Source organism: Pinus tabuliformis, chromosome X, assembly GCF_031772625.1.
Source record: "Pinus tabuliformis cultivar Carrire ecotype Pingquan chromosome X, CPIR1, whole genome shotgun sequence".
In the NCBI taxonomy this organism is placed as follows: Eukaryota; Viridiplantae; Streptophyta; class Pinopsida; order Pinales; family Pinaceae; genus Pinus; species Pinus tabuliformis.
This window is the reverse complement of record NC_142308.1, coordinates 593,978,454-593,991,487: the sequence shown is the minus strand read 5'-3', so window position 1 is coordinate 593,991,487 and position 13,034 is coordinate 593,978,454.

Genomic DNA, 13,034 nt, shown 5'->3' with positions numbered 1-13,034 from the left:
GCCATTGTTATCACCAAAATAGGGGTTTACATTGTTCCTAGTCATGGTCTTAGATAAGTGTCAAGTCACCCTATGTTTTAATGGGTAGGTGATAGGTTAGGAGTCTCAAAGGTTTCATTTTTCATATCCAAATAAAGTCTAACATCCTTTTTCCATGTTTCATGAGTCTTACATTCTTTTTAGAAACTCATAGCTTAAGCCATTTTGAAAATTTTTGGAATTAGCCCCGAAACCACGTTTTCGTAGCACAGACAGTGTAAAATGTTTGTTTTGCGCTATGAAAATGTTGCTCTTTTCGTAGCGCTTTTCCCTGCATGCTACGAAAGCACAGATTCGTAGAACAGTCTTGTCAAACATCAATCCATTAATATTCCATTAAAATTTTCATTATTAGGTGTCAGCTAGGAGTCAGTCCTTAAGCATGCCACCATCCAAACTCATCATTTCGAATTTAGGGCTCATTATGAAAGATAATTTCAAATTCGAAAGGGCTAGCTAGTCTCATCGTTTTAGTTTACATGCAAACCCTCAAACAGAATTGTTTTCAAACAGTAAGCTTTGGTAATTTTTCAACAAGGTCTTCCTCATCCATAATTCAGGCAAGGCTGACCACCATTGGCAAGCGAGGCTGATCAATAGAATTTCAAGTGAGGCCAGTTTTGTTATAGGAATTCAGAAGGAAAGATGACAGAGGAGAAGAAACGTCACAGGTCTGGTCATTGTTTAAGAACAGAGCCTGAAAGCACCAAGGTCTTAGTCAGAGATAAATTAGTTGTAGAAGCCTTCAAGAAAGCAGGATGTTGGAAGTTTTGTAAGAAATTGCAGGGAGGACATACTCAGGTGACAAAGGAGTTTTCACTACATTTCACTGGCTCAAGCACAAAGGTCGGAATCCTAAACTTGCAAATTTCTCCAGAGGTCATAGCTTTGGTGACAAAGATTCCTAGGGGGCAAGATACATGGTTCAAAAACTTCAGATTTGACATGGAACCATGTAAGGTGTTTCTAAAGCCAGAGTTTGTAGAAACTGACTTAACCAAGGCAGTTCCTAGAGACTACATCAAGGACAGCTATGCCAACTTGCTCTTCAACATTCAACGTTATTTTACCTGTGAAGGCATATATCAAAAGGTTTATTCATATCATTTTAAACTCCTATTACATTTTACTGGTATGATTTCTTTAGATTTTCCTTACTTCTTATTTCGAAGTGTAGCTAAGATGGCAGATAAAGTATAGTTGAAATCTCAAGGATGTGAAACTTCCCTATTTCATAATGGTTTAATTAAACTGATAGTTCGACATGAACTCAAAAGGATCAACAAGGAATGGTCTTCGTTTTTGTTTCTATGTGACTTTGGGGCAGAAAAACAAGGTGTAGACATTAGCCCTAGGGTTAAAGGAACTCCATCAGCAGAAACCAGCAAGTTTGTAATGTCCAGGGCAAAAAGGTATGTTAAGTTGAAACCTAGGAAGCAAGTGAAAGAGCAAGTAAGAAAAACACTAGTAGTCATTCTTGAAACTCCTAAATCTACAAAGGAAAAGATATCTAAGGTTAAAGGAATGACACAAGAACAGTCAACCAACAAACCAGTTCAAAGGAGATTGACTAGAAGTCAAATTGCAAAGGAGAAAGGTAAAACAGTGATCTCAGGAGAAGGTTCAAGCTTGAAGGGTGATTTAAATGATATTTTAAAAGCCATTGATATTGTAGAATCCCCTTTGGTACAGGCAGATGTGATAAAATTTGATCAAGGAAAGTCGAAGAAAATGAAACCCTCCAAGAAATTGGAATTTGAGGATGATGTTACAGCATTTGTTTTCAAACCCAAAAACCCTTAACCAAGCAATCTAAGAAGATGCAAGAGTCCAATATTGAGCTGGAGAGAACAGAAGAAGCCTTTGTTGTTCAAGAAGAGTTGATAGACTTTCCGTCTCCAAGACCTGAAGGTGACAAAAACACAGTTCCTACCACTCAAACAGAAAAAGCCAGTTACGAGGTTATGGAAGAAAGGTTAAAAGCTGCTAACAATGAAATTGCTAGACTAAGAGTGAGAGCAAGAGGGCATGCTACTGAAAGGATAGATTTCAAAAGGATGAAGGCTCTCTAGGAAGCTGAAAAGGTTTCCAAACCAGAAATAGTAAACAGTGAAACTCAGTACTACACCTGGATTGTTCCTGCAATCAAAGAAGCCAGATTTGTAAGGAGGATTAATGCTCAGCTGAGAGCTACAAACAGGAGATTGAAGAGACAAATTGAAGACCTAGAAATACAACTAACCAAATCTGGAAAAGGGTCTACAGCAATAATGAAATAGGGTGATGAAAAAGGGCAGTGAAGGATATATATTAAAACAATTTTGGCACATAAAAAGAGTTTTGGCATATAAAAGGAAGAACAATTGTGAAGAAGAACATCTTATAAGGGTAAGTGGTTTTTATTTTTGGTTGATCATATCATTCTTCATGGAATTTTGAAAAAACTCCCAAACTACAGATTTTTGAAGGCCGTGTTGAAAAAGAGCATACACAACAGTTTCGTAGCGCGCTACAAAACTGTTGAAGATGATCATTTAGCACTTATGGATGCTTTACGGAGGTAAGGTATGATTAGTTCCAAGTTTTGAATTTGCTGGTAGACATGGGATCATATATGAAGTTTCAGATGGCAGTGGTGTAGAAAGCAAACTTCCAATAATTATTTCATAAGTAATGTAAAGGTTGTGCTACGAAAACAGAGTATGTTTGCAACACAGTCATATTTCATCCTTTCCTCCATATTTTCGAGTTTACTTTTTTGCACAGGTGGAAAATGAATTTTTTATGGAATATTAATGCATGCCACATGTACACCAGCAAAACTATTTGAAGATAAGCATTAAGGATTAAGGGCCTTAAAAGGAGGAACTCTGTCACCTAGTTTTCAGGATAGTTAGGTCATGACTCAGCAAGTCTTGTAACAGCGTTGTGGACATCATCAAGCTAGAAGACATGGGTTGGTAGCTAATTAAAGAATGTATTGAATTCATAGATAAGGTCGTTGGAAGCATGTTTTAGGAGTTTCACTCCTATTTGTATTAGGACTCTTAAAGACAGCTAGCTATCAAGTTGTAATTAAATAGTTTGTTTTATGAAAAGATAGGTGTCAAAGTTAGGAATTAGAATTCTCCTAAAGATGGATCATAGTATCCAAGATTGTAAAACTCTATATAAATCTTGAGAATCGAATTCCTCGGGGTTGGTAATTTCGTTAGCAAAAGAAGTTGTGTTATTGTAAGAAACTGTGGTTTTTCATGCTTAATACAGAGATCAATTTAACTACTCAAGATTCACAAGGATTTTACGTGTATGATGTTCTTATGGCCTTGTTAAATTAATTATTTTCAGTGGTATGAGCTTGTGATACTTAGAATTCATTGGAAAATTCTCTAACTTCCTTCACATGCTTGTAAATTGTGTTGATTCATTGTGTTATTTTTTTGTTTATAAACCTAAACTCTAAGTGCCTTAACTTCCATGTTTTGTTGATCATGTTGTTTTGTTGAAGACTATCTTGACTCCATATCCCAATAGATGTTTGCTAATCTTTGATTCAACCAATCAACTAGTTATACATTTGTCCATTTTGTTCCTGGAGTTAGCCATCTAATCATTAATTAAAAATCTTAAACCTATTGAGAGAGACCTCTCAGGTTGAGGAGGCTAAGCCTCAACCAAAAGATTGGTTTGAAAGAGTTACTCAGAGTCTACCTGATTAGCAACCTATCAGGGTCAGATTTTGTGATAACAGGGCCAATTCAGCCCCCAGGGAAGAAAACTGGTGTGCGTAATATCCTCACCGCAGCGGAATATCTAACTAGATGGGCAGAGACATAGCCAGTTAAGGATTGTACCGAGGCTATAGTAGAAAAGTTTTTTTTTAAGTATGTCTTAACCAGATTTGGCTACCCAAAAGTGTTGATGAGCGACAGAGGTACGCACTTTCTGAACGAAACGATCAGCGCGTTGGCAGAAGAATTCCAGGTCTACCATCAAAAGAGTACACCGTATCACCCGCAAGCCAATGGAACTGTTGAAGCCTTCAACAAGATTTTGGAGAACGCCCTGAGGAAGATCTGCAATGGGCAGCGAAATGACTGGGATGTGTACGTACCTATTGTACTATGGGCTTATAGCACTACTTGCAAGAAGCTGATAGGGAAAACGTCATTCATATTGGTATATGGTGAAGAAGCGGTAACGCCGATGGAGTATATTGTGCCTAGCCTACGCAAGAAGCTCTCACAAGTATGGTGGGTCATGAGGCTTTGGAGGAAGGGCTCACGCATCTGATGGAGCTTGAAGAGGATCGATTTTTTACAGGATTTCATCAACAAGTATAGAAGGAACGCGAAAAAGAATGGCACGATCGCCACATCAAGATTCACACGTTAAAGGTAAATGATATTTTCTTGTTATATGATATTAAATTCACTAAATTTTCGGGGAAAATCCAAATGCATTGGCCAAGGCCATATATTATCAAAGAAATTACATATAGAGGCACAGTTCAGCTCGCGAAGCTGAATGGAGAACCTTTTCTGGGAAGAGTGAATGGGAGCCGATTGAAGCTGTATATAAGGGATCATGCGCAATGACAATATGACGAAAGGATAGTCTTAGTGCTCCAGGTAGTTGCAAGGGAGAACGGGACTATAAAATACACTGCTAGGTTTGGAGGACTACATAGTAGGCGGCATGCACGGAAAATAATGAAGTTGCAGCCTAGGAAGTTGCACCATGGAGGGAGGTGCCACACAGCACAACAGAAAAGTGAACGTTGGAGTCACTGTTCATGACTTGACAGCCAGAAGATTTTTAAGAGGAGTGGGTTGGTGGAATTTAAGGGAAAAACCTTTGAAAATCTGCACCAAAATAGCATTAATTGTAAGAAATTGGGGGTAACAATCGGATTCGAATTCAAAAACCCCTATAAATTACACGTGTTGGTCCAACAGAGAACACTTTGCACTCTCAAAAATTTTAGTGATATTTGATGTATGTTGCCTATGAACCAATCATATTGGGAAGATTTAGTCACGAGCCCTACATTTTTTAAGTTGTCTGAGGTGAACTAGAAACTTATCCTGGAGAAAATGCTTGGCCTAAGTCCTGCTGAGACTGTGAGTACGGGCTATGTTGCCTCTGAGGGAGTTGCGTCAAAAGTCTTAATTATGGAAGCTCCAGCTCCTGTGCCTACAGCGTCGAGGTCGCCTAGGCCAAAACCCATGTTATATAGTAAAATAACCACCTCATCATCTCAGAGGGGAAAGACATGATGACTGAAGAAAATGACCAAGTTCACAAGCCTTGTTTCCAAGCTAACGCTGCCTATACACTGACAACCTGCTTTATAAAGCTTCTCAACAAGCCTAAGGGTGCATTAGTGACCTAAGTAACTCTACTTGTTACCTCAAGGACAGTTTTAGTGAACCCTAATGAGGATCTAAGGGTCAAAGGAGCGATTGACTAAGAAATATCCCTATATTCTCTCCTAAATCAACTCAGAAAAGCAAGGAAACATCAAAGTTTGACCTATTTGGGGGATTTCTAATCCTAATGGAGTATGCAAATGGGAAAGAGCTCAAAAGAATGGCAACATCATTGCTTTTACCTAAGGAAACTCATGGAGAAACTTGGAAACCCTAACCTCGCATGCTACATAAGCAGAGCTAGGGCTATTGTGAAAGGGATCAGATCTTTTGAAAGGATAGCTTCCCTGATTGTCGAACAGAGTCTCAGACTTAAGCATAAGAGTTTGGTAAGAAGGGAGAGAGAGAGAGGAGCTGGAGGGGTAAGGGAAGGCTGATGCAACCGATGGTTGTAATCACTCTTTCGACATTAATATAGAACTGTAGTTGTACTGTCTACTCCGTGGTGTTGGTACTATAATTCATTTATATGTTTATTCAATGTCTTTTAGCATGAGTAGCTTAGTTATGTGAAACTAGATGTCTTTTGTATATTCATGCATTGATTATCAAGGTTTTATGATGTGATTACGCTTGTCTTTTCTATGTGCAGGACTTGATCTGGAGCTGACTCAGGGGACTTCCGCCTAGCTGCATTGCACTCTCCAACAACTCTACATGAAGACTCGAGGTAATGAATCCGTCTTGCTTTGATAGTTATTTATTGAATATGGACATGCATGTATCTTTGTGATAGCTGCAGATAATCTTACAGTCTACCAAGGGTCCCAGGAAGACCCTTGAGGGTTCCTTCATTCTCCATACACCATGCATTAATCCCTATAGCAGAATTGGCGACTCCACTGGGGACTACACCTTAGTTCCCAGTTTTCCTAGAAAGTTCCTAGTTCTCTCCTTATTCCAGACCTTCATGTACTTCGTCATTCCTTTTCTGACCACTCAGGACCTCGCAGCACTCTTCTTTCATTGCTCAGCCTTGGTTCTGATCCCCATAGCCCTTTTTTGAAGTGTTTTTCCTCACTAACACAGGTTACTAGTGTAAGCAGAGCTTTATAAGCACTATAGCTTCACAACCAGAGCGTTAGTGCCACCAGTAACTCTGTGTGACCTCTAGCACAGAGCGTTAGTCACCCATGTTTTGATAAACAGTTTTGTATGTGACCTCAAAGGTTTGGGAAAATTGCTTTTGCACTGATAAGGGATATGTAGCTGTGTTTTTTTTTACTGATCTGTGTCCTGAACATAAATTTTTTTTAAGAAAATAGCTTTCCCTCTTAAATTTTTTATTTTCATAAAAGAAAAAATCAAAAAAAAATATTGTTTTCTTCTTAGCTGGTTAAGTTCTGCATTATTTGGTTTCAGTGGTTGTTAGTGAGCATTGAAAAGTTATGTCGGTTATGCGAGTGTTTTATTTAGTAGGATGCATGGAATGAATATTGATGTATGAGTGACTCTCCCTTTGTAGAAGCAGCTTATTCATCGAAATTCAAAATTTACAAGCATTGTTTTTTGCATGGTTTGAGTCAAAGTCCCATAAAATTTCATACGTCAACACCCCTACCGAAGACTCTAACAAAGTACACTTAAAATCTACCTAATAAAATCAATCAGCAACTCTTTCTAGAGTAAACATACATTAGTTTAGGGTAGGATCTTGGGTTAGGCAATGTTAGTAAACTACCCAAGATCATACACCAAAACTAGTGTCATTAAAGAGAGAAATCCTTCTGCACTCATACTACTGGGACCACTCCAATAAAAGAGGAGCTAAATATGAGACAACATTGGACTGTAAGTGAAGGTAGCCCGCCTTTGCTTACATCTCCTTTGGGTATTTTGTGTATCGGGAATCCCTTCGGGGATATCGGAGCTGAGTCAGAGACTCAGGTATCCTGCCCACACAGCGTACTATCTACAACTATGTCCCCCCCAGTAGTGTCTATGATCTGAGGTATCCTTAGTGGCCATACTTTTAGGGAATAACACAAGGTGACTGGGGCGGGCTGCCTTAGTACCTAACACAGACGAACCTACTCTGTCTTCAATTTTTGGGAGGGTGCTCATCTTCAAAAGAGTACTTGGCCCCTCAATCTGAGGTTCGGGCGAAGCTCTAGAGTAACCGTACCTGTACATTTAGCCAGCTCTCTTTGTTATTCATGTGATACTGATTTTCATCTCTAGTGATCGGTGCTTATTAGATAGGGTAATTTCCCTCTGCTTGTTGATTGATTACTTAGTGTATTTTTTATTTTTTAGGTGCCAGAGTGTCATCATTGAGACTTTAATAAAAATCACTGTAAAATTTACTGATATAATTATCGACCACCGTAGCTACATCCGGCCCTCGTCGTCAATCTAGACAATTGTTGGGACTTCCCCCACTCACTGTGGAGGATCTGCTGAGCTCCAGTGAGTTGGATTCCCCGTCTTTGGGAAATCAGTCTCCGAGATCTCACACAGAATTAGTTTGGACATCTGATGATTCAAGCTTACCGGAGGATTTATTTACTGAAGGATTTATTCCTCCATACAACCCTCTAATCAAGAATTCGTTGGACCCACTCTTGGTTCCCGTTGCATCTGTACCTCCTTTGTCTTCAGTTGGAACACTTCCACCCATCCCGTTGATGACTAACGAGTCATGGGATGTTTTGGACACTTTTGGTCCCCCACCACTTCCCCAGTCGACAATCAATACCACACCTTTGATGGTGAACCCTGCTATCCCATTTGTCCTAGGTTCAACCCCTATCATGACACCCTCCACGAGTGGAACCCAGTCTATTTTGGGTTCCACCCCTTTAGTGTCAAACCCTGTACCTTCGACAAGTGCTACATATAGCGCTCCTTATAACGCTCAATATAGCACAGTTAGTGTGGGTCCCTTCAACCAACAATATGGTTGGAATCCATTGTATAGTTCTAACCCCCAGATTCAAGTATCTGGGGGCACTCCCAATATGCATATATCGGCCAGGAACATAATAGTTCCCCCTCCATTTTCAGGCATGCATGGTCAGTCACTGATTGACATGAACACTCCTTATGCTAGTCAAGGACTTATGGTTAGTTCTGTGGCGAGTGGGAATCCTCAAGGAGGTCCCAATCAATCCATGGGGGCACCCTACTCACAACCTCAAATGAGTCAAGGGGGCACTGCTTACCCTGGGGGCACTTCTATCCCCTAGCCTAACAATCCCTATGGAAATCCACATTACAATACCATACCCCAAGGCACCTACTATACCACGCAACCTTTGTATAATATTTGGAACAACACAATAGGAGGACCGCAAGGATATTCAAGTTATATGTCATCGCCTTGGTCTAATTCGGGGGCATCACACACTCTGCCTTTCTTGGAAACACTTAATATCCTTGACTTGTACAAACTTACAAATGACCCCATCTATCATAAATTACTCTGGCCGCCAATCCCGCATAAAATACCGACAAACATCCCTAAGTTCGAAGGGAAACAAGGGGAGGATCCGGGTACACACATCACCACCTATCATTTATGGTGTGTTTCTAACTCCATGGTGGAATCTGGTTACGTTTTTTTCCCCGCACTCTTACTGGCAATGCAGCCAAGTGGTACATTGAGATACCACGCGCGTCAATCAATACCTTTGGCGCTCTAGCGATGGAATTCTTAAAGCACTTCCAACTACCCATCCGCTATGAAACTGGGATGGAACTCCTCACTTCATTACATCCGGATACCGCCACCATCTCTGATCATATACATGAATGGAGACATAGGCAAAGGTTAGTCAAAGCTCCCCTCCCAAACTATCTCTTAGCGGATTGGTTCTGCAAGTCTATACTCCCCCAAATCGCTAAGGATGTCACCTTAGGTGGTGTGGTCATAGAAGACCAATCCATTCATCGTGCCCAGCACTTGGATCTAATATATTCACAGTCTGGTACTCTATACGACGTAATTCCCAATTCCATTCATAACTACAATGCTCCCGCTAATCAGCAACCCGAAGTGCACGCCGATGGGATTATCGGCGCAACCTCTGGGGCTATTGTAAAAAAACTCAACGGTCACATTGCCCAGATGTTAGTGGACCCCTCTACCAAATCTACTGCTCTTCCTACCACCGCGATCAACTCTGTGTAGTATACACAAAAACTTGGTGGTAAGAACAAGAAGAATAAGAAAAAGACCGCCCCTTATGAAGAGCAGTCAACAAAGCAGCACAACCCAAAGCAGAAGGTTGTTGAGCCCTCTGACGATGGAAAAGATAAACCCGCCCGATTCCCTTGTAAAATCTGTGCACAAGAACACATGACATATATGTGTCTGCGTCTTTGGGAATGCACGGGTTTCATTACTAAAAGGACACCGAGAGGACCCCTATTGTCCTGAATAATCCTTTCCCTGCTCAGAAGCAGCAACACCTCATTTCAAACCAACCCAAGCCCCCACAAGGAGGTAATGGCAGTTCGCATCATCCTTCAACTGATGAAGGATCATCTACCGTTTACACCTTTGAAATGATAGATCTACAAACCAGAGCCAAATCTTATGGAGCTCCAGTCGCTCATGCAGAGGAACCCTCCTCAAGTCAAAACCCACCACTGCCTAACGATCTTCATATCAAAAGGTTGATTGCTAATCTTGTGATTCGCCCTCCTAAAGGAGCACTTCCTCACACAACGCATAATACATCAGCATGTGTCGCCCAAAACTACAGTATTGTAGAAGAACTGGCGCAAGTGTCATCGACTATGTTAGAGCTCGAATTATTACAAACATGTCCAACACAAAGGAAAGCTCTGCTTTCTTCCATTGGTGGTATCGACCCACAAGATTCCATGCTTGCAATTTTCGACATGGAAAAGTGTAAACCTCCCCTTTCTCACCAGCTTTCATTTCAGGTGTAAATCTTTTTGAAAGGTAAATGTATACATAGAACTGTCATTGACAAAGGTGCTTCTACCTGCGTAATGTCAGCTTCATGTTGGCTCGCTTTGGGTTCTCCAACCCTATCCCCACTATCGAATTCCCTTAAAGCTTTCAACGGTCACACTTTCATCCCAAAAGGTTACCTAGTTAGCTACCCCATCACCTTGCATGGGAAAATAGTAACGGTGGACATCGAAGTCATAGATAGAAAGCTCGACTATAATCTCTTGTTGGGTCGCAGTTGGACTTACGCCATGACTTCCATTGTGTCTACTATCTTTCGCATCATCCTATTTCCATTAGATGGAAATATAGTCACAGTGGACCAGTTGTCCTTTTGCACCCCTGATTATTCCTCGTTACCTAGTGGCTCTGTACCCTTAGTGGGTGGTGTACCTGACTCTTACGTCAGTATCGGTATCGGTCTACTCAAGGGCTCTTCCCTAATGGCTTGTTTCCCTCTTCTACCGCCAGCGGTTCCACAGATGGTCAATATTGTTTCATCCATTCCTCATGAATCGACCGATCCTTGGATCCTACCGGCCCCTTCAGAAATTGACACTTACGGAGAAAAAATTCCGTTGTCACCAGCTAAATTAGCCTACCAGGCCATTCAATCTGCATCTGAGTCTCCGATCACTTTGGTCACGACCAACGGTACCACCGCCCCTCCCACGACTGCTCCTTCTTTCAATCCCCTCAATCAAGTCCTACCTACGGACGAAGCTACTGGAGAGATCATTAATTTAGAAGAGCGACCTTAGGAGGACTTGCACCATCATGTTGTATGATTTGTAGATTATGCCTCTGCAAATTCTGTCATTTGACGCACCTGAAATCGTTTCCTCACCTTATACAACTATCTAGACTTTGGACTCGGAGAGAAACATGGGCAATCTTTCAAAGACATTGCTCATCGATATTTCAGTCAAGATAGGCATCGTGGAAAACATACAGATTGGAGCCAATTGCAATCCTGAGGAAATTGTGAGCTTCACCTACCCTTTTAAGGACTTCCACGATGTTTTCCCTTGGTCTTATGAGGAAATGCATGGCATATACCCTTCTATTGTCAAGCATGAGATCAAGAAAGGTTGAGCATTCTTTTTATGGTATTTTTCTTGCTCGTTAATTCGAAAAAACCTTGAGTCTCCTTCGGGCTTGTTAAACTACCACGAAGAAGAGCGAGCGTTATTTTTATGGTATTTTTCTTGGTCGTTAATCCGAAAAACCTCGAGTCTCCTTCTTTGGGCTCATTAAACTACTACAAAGAAGATATGAGCATGTTCTTTTTTGGGATTTTTTCTTGCTCTTGAACTGAAAAATCCCCGAGTTTTTCATCATTGGGCTCGTTAAACACCTACAACAACGGTTTGAGCAACTCTTTTTTGCTCTTTTTCTAGCTCATTAAACTGAAAAATATCACTTGAGCATTCTTTTTAGGCGCTTTTTTCTCGCTCATAAAACTGAAAAAAAATAAATAAAATTAAAAAAAATAAATAAATAAAATAAAATAAAAATAATAAAAATAAAAATAAATAAATAAATAATAATAAAATAAAATAAAATAAATAAATTTAAAATTTAAAAATAAATAAATAAAAAATAAAAAATAAAAAATGAATAAAAATAAAAATAAAAATAAAAATAAAAAAATAAAAAATAAAAAATAAAAAAATAAAAAATAAAAAAATTCCCGAGTTTTTTCTTCAAGCTCGTTAAAAACTTACGAAGATGATCCGCACATTCTTTTAGGTACTTTTCTCGCTCGTTAAACTAAAAAATCCTGAGTTTTTGTCACCAGGCTCGTTAAAAATCTACGGCAACAATATGAGAACTTGCTTTTTTGGGACCATTTCTCGCTCTTAAAATCGAAAAATCCTCGATTTTTCCCTTCTTCGAGCTCATTAAATCTACGAAGAAGGAATGAACAGTTCTTTTACCTCTTTTTCCTTGCTCACTAAACTGAAAAATGTACTTTGAGTTTTCTTCATTTGACTCGTTAAAATTCGATGAAGGTATTGAGTTTGTCATCACGTGACTCATTAAAAATTCACAATGAATATCAAGTTTAGTTTGTCTCCTCGTACTCGTAACAAAATGAGGTCAACATCTATTGAGAATAGTTTTCTCTTTATCCGGACTCAGTAGATTAACTCACGGAAAAGTAACCGATCGGGTATACTATTAAACCTTTGTCGCACTCGGTTAACAACTATGACAAAGGGACCACCATGGAGTCATTCTTTATGATCTTTTCAGACTCTCTAAATATGAAAAGACCACCAAGTTATCTCATCTGGACTCATTAAATTACACAGATGTGAAGTAGAGTTGCTCTTTTTACAATCCTTTTCAGACTCTTAAAACATGAAAAGATCGATAAGTTTGCATGTCTAGACTCATTAAACTAATCAGATAGGGCATAGAGTCGCTCTTTTTGCGGTCCTTTTCAAACTCTTAAAATATGAAAATATCGATGAGTTTACCCGTCTGGACTCACTAAACTAATCAGATGGGGAAAGTGGACAATACAACTATGTTTAGTATTTGAAAGCGTGGTTTGGCAGTAGTCATTCCCTTGAACATGGCACTCCCTTAGATAAACCTGTTGGGTGTGGAGCCTGATTATCTTCTGTATT